This window comes from Pteropus medius, unplaced genomic scaffold (genome assembly GCF_902729225.1).
Source record: "Pteropus medius unplaced genomic scaffold, Ma_sr-lr_union100, whole genome shotgun sequence".
Taxonomy (NCBI): Eukaryota; Metazoa; Chordata; class Mammalia; order Chiroptera; family Pteropodidae; genus Pteropus; species Pteropus medius.
In genome coordinates, this window is record NW_024347676.1 from 292 (window position 1) to 4,868 (window position 4,577).

Here is a 4,577-nt window from a genome sequence, read left to right on the forward strand (position 1 = left end):
CTGTCAAAACTTTGGTGAGAAATCCAGGTTTTCCTTTATTTAAAACATTTATTTTGTAAGTGGTATTAGTGGCATAACTCAGCATGTTCTTCATCTTTAAAAAGGCTTGAATGTCTATTGGGCACATCTTTTCAGAGCCATACATTAAACTCTATGTTACTCTTTCTAATGGATGCATAGCATTTTATGACATGACTTATCTCTGGGGACATTAGAATGTTCTCCATCTTCACTGTGGTAGTGGTGACAAGGGTGTGTACAATTGCCAAAGCTCAACCAGCTGTGCATCTTACTGTATGTAATGTGTGTCCCAACAAAGTTGGCTTTAAACATGTTATCCTCTGAGAAATGTGTGCTTTGTAAATAAACAATAAGAACAGCTTGTTGCTAAGAGATACACCCTGCCACATCTTGAGGTAAAGGGTCTTGATATTTCTACTTACTCTCAAATGGTCTGGTAGTAACAGTAATCGGTGTTTATTTATGTATTCAGAGAGGGAGAGAGATCAAACAGCTATGATAAAATGTCAAAAACTGACAGACTAAAGGTTAGAAATAATATTACATTTTTAAAAATATTTCCCCCTTAGCTTTTTTTCTCCTCTTTTTTCTCTCTTCTTTTCTCCCACAGCCCCCGTTCCCTCCCACCTTTTCTGCTCTCTCCATTACATCTTATCTCGTCATATCCGAGCCCCCTTGTCAGCGTAGGTGACTGAGTCCACTTGGGACAGGTCAGGGACAGAGACTGGAGAGGGCGCTGGTCAAGACATTTTGTAAGCGCCATCGGCCCCACTGTTACTGTGTCATTTCCGTGAATTCACTCCAGTCACTGATGGAGGTCACACCCGGTCTAAAGTAGGTCCTCCGTGAACGTGGCAGAATCTCGGTGGGATGATCCTGGATCCTTAACGGTGGCTTCTCATTCAGGCCCGCGGTGCCCGTCGCAATCAGGACGACCCCGCGAACGCTTCCATCCCAGGCGACGCGAGGCCTTAGAAGTTTTCTGATCTTAGAATCCAGCGGCGGCCCGTTGGGGGCGGGGCTGGAAGACGCACTTCCCTGCTCACGGGCCTCAGAACCAATCGGATGCTGTTTAAAATGAGTCGGAATCCAGATCGCCCTCCAGACCCCGGGGACCGGATTTCCGCGGACCCAGGCAAGGTTGCGTTTTCCCAACCGGCAGGTGCGACCGCCCGCAGTTTGAGAACCAGAACCGGACATGCAACGCGCTCCGCTCCCAATCTGCGCATAAGCGCCTTCGTTCAGCTTTTAGGTCAATGAACACTTTTTATTTCTTTTAGGCCAGTCTGGAGGGACGGGTGATATTCGGTGGTCCCCTTAAACTCTGACCGGGGCCTACAGCGAAGTTGCCTAGGTTTGTGTCAGCCTCTCGCTGGGTGGTCTCAGTTTCTTTTGGGGACCCAAAAGTGGCCCCTGAGGTATGCGGGTGCCCTTGTGTTGATGAGTCCGGGGGTCCAAAGGCGGGAGTGGAGGGGACAGAATAGTTCATGGGGCAGAGCAGACAGGGCTGGAGCAGGGTGGGGTGGAGTGAAACATTGGTACAAAAGAGGCCCTGAGAGGCTGGTAGGGGAGAGGCTGCCAGGCCTAGGTCTTGGGGCGCACAGCCCTAGACCATCAGTGTCTCTTCCAACCCCAGAAAGGGTAATATTGGCTTCATCTCTCCTTGCAACCATCTGTAAATGCTATGGAACATGTTGTTGTTGTTGTTGTTATTGTTATCATTATTATTAAAATATTAAAAGTCTTTTTTTCCCCCACAGGGGAAGTGAGCTGCGTGAGACAGTTTGCTGGAGCTGCCATACCTAGGAAGTCCTGGAAGGAGGCTTGACCTCACAGAGGAAAGGGCTTGGGATCAGCTGTCAGGAGAGCTGGGTTCCATCTCCCTCTCCACATCCTCACTGCCCTGAGACCTTTAGCAATGAAAAGAATCTCTCTGAGAAGGGGAGAGTGTAAGCAGAATAAGGTCTCTGAGTTGTGAAACTTCACCCTTTTGTCTCAAAACTAAGTTTGAGAAAGTCACTAAAATGTTCTGGTAACAACTCTGTTAGCGTATTTTCCAGGAAATGATGGAAATGATTGGGCCCCCAGAGAACCACTTGTAGAAACCTCTAAAGGAGCCGAAATTAGAACCAGCTCAAATGGGTTAAGGAAGCCTTTTATGAGAGAGAACTCATTATTATAGTAAAATCTCCACCTCTGGGGAGGGGTTTGGATGCCATTTTCTGCACATGTCATGTGTGAAGAAGCATGACCTGCTACTGCAGGTGAGCCAACCCAACAGCACCCTTCGCATAGTACACATGCTATGACAAAATTCCATCATGAGTATGCATTGACCTGAAAGGATAAAAATAAAGAGGCTCCCCAGTTCGGGAGCATGGCTTTAGAAATCCTTCCCCGTGGGCTCCTTATTTGCTGCAAATGAATCTTGCTTTGTGTGGTAACTTCCCTTGGTGTACTGTCTGATTCGTGACTCAGACAAGAGGTGAACCCATCCATCTATGTTCGGTAACAACAGGATCCCATCCCTGATGTGCTAAAAAAGTGATGATGGTCAAAGTAATAAATTAATAAAAATGGATGTGAAATCCAAGGGATTGTTGAAACTTTGTGATGCATGACATTTCCATCCACAGCAAAAGTGTAGGTTAGGGGTCTTAGTGAAATGGTTAGTAATGATGGGCAGGATTCCACTTTAAGGAAACATTTTCAGGGAGACAAAGATGAAATGAACACAGTTCCTGATGCTGGAGTAGCTCATTGTCTAATGGGGGGAGTTTAAGATGATAAGATGCGGTCAAGGCGAGACATACTTTGTACCATCAGGGAGGTTCAAACCATGGGCTAGACCAGTGATTCTAAAGCTCTCCTGCACATCGAAATTGCCAAGGGAGCTTTCAAAGGCAGGAAGGCCTGGGTTCAACCCCAGGGATACTGATTCAATCAGCTTTGGATGTGGCCTGGGAATTCGGGTAGCTGGTTATATCAGCAGCCAAGTTTGAGGAGCAGAAGCGAGATGTTCCAGAGATCAAGAGATGTGCATTGGGCACATCTTTGAGCAGAAGGAGGCTTTTAGGATGACATTTTTATTAATGTTATCATTGGAAAAGCATTATTGTTGAGATATAGTTCAGATATGACATGATTCACCCTTTTCTTAGTATAATCTCAAGGTTGGGCCACTGTCACCCCTATCTAATTGGGACGATCTTTTAGGATGTGCACGTCTGTGGTGTCGGAAAGAAGAAGAGGGAGAGGCTTAAGCAGTGGCATCCTAGTGGGACAGGGTTAGGAGACAGCAGAGTCTATTCTACTGGGAGATGTCACTAGAGAAATGGGGGTGATGACAGTAGGGTCCTTGACTGAGCATGGGCTGTGGGGCGTTTCCAGTGGACTGGATGGATTTGGGGGAGTGTCTATATGCCATGGCTCTGGTGACAGTGTCTGTGGTGAAGGTGCGCAGTGGGGGCGGGGACTGAAGCTGCCTGTTGCCACCAACCCCACTTTTCCAATCTATTTTCAGTTCTCTTCTCCTAGTTCCCCCACCCCACACCGCCAGCTCATTTCCGCTCTTCTTGCTGCACACTGCCCTCCTGCTTTCCTCTTCCTGTTGGGAGGTCACAGCTCACTGACGCCCCTGGGTCTGGCTGCCTCCTGGGTTGCTCCTGTGAATGGCATTCAAGGGCCCTTGGAGGTCTGAGGCCCAGGTCACACTCCCCACCAGTATGGGCACCCTCTCAGCGCCTAACACTGACTGCGTCTGCAGTGTGTTCTCAGCGCTGCACCCCTCTCAGTCCCTGGGTAACAAAGAGTTCCCAGGTGGGCAGAGCTCAAGGGCGGTCAGTGCAGAGTTAGGGGCCTTTTTCTAGTGCCCACCAGCTGCCTGGGGAGCGCAGGCCTGAACCACACTTCCTCTGCTGGGCACCGCGGGGGCTCCTGGTTCTCACACTGAGGGAGGTCAGAGCCCGAAGGAGTCTTCCTGTGACTTCTCTGGTCTCCCCCAACTCCTCCCCTCTCCATCCTCCCCTCCCCCACCAGTGTACCTAATTTTCTAATATGCCTGTGTTCCCACACAGACTCTCTCCTGCCTCCTCCCCTGCCATGTCACGTGCCCCCTCAGTCCTTTACCCTCCCCTCCCCCGGCTGCTCCCTCCTCTCTGAAGTCCTCTGTGTCTCCCCTCTTCCCTTCTTCCTCCCTTAGGTCCCTTCTCCTTCTCTGGTGGGCTATGGACAACAAGGAGCCTTTACCTGCATGGCTCCTACCTCCCCCAACTGTCACTAACCCACACTTTCTGGGGGTGCATTTAGCCCAGGGGGTGTCTTCCCTATATCCCCATTCATCTCTCACCCTTTCCAGGGGGACCCCTGGTGCTAGCCACACTTGCGCCTTGAGCACAGCACACAGCCCCTTGTGTGCAGACCTGGCCTCTGTCTTGGCACCCTGTCCTCCCAGCTTCCGTCCAGGGCAGGAGCCTGCTCTTGGCCCTCCTTCATCCTGGGCCTTTCGCCCGGCACCGCCCCTCTCCACTCCTCTGTCTTAAACCTCACCCTCTTGA

At 50.0% G+C, this 4,577-nt stretch overlaps 1 long non-coding RNA gene across 1 annotated transcript; it reads left to right on the top strand.

Moving 5' to 3' along the window:
• The first annotated feature begins 728 nt into the window (after positions 1-728).
• On the top strand, positions 729-2,411 carry LOC120614222 (uncharacterized). Its single transcript, XR_005655889.1, has 2 exons — positions 729-1,273; positions 1,782-2,411. It is a non-coding gene; the product is annotated as an uncharacterized LOC120614222 (long non-coding RNA).
• The last annotated feature ends 2,166 nt before the right edge of the window (positions 2,412-4,577 follow it).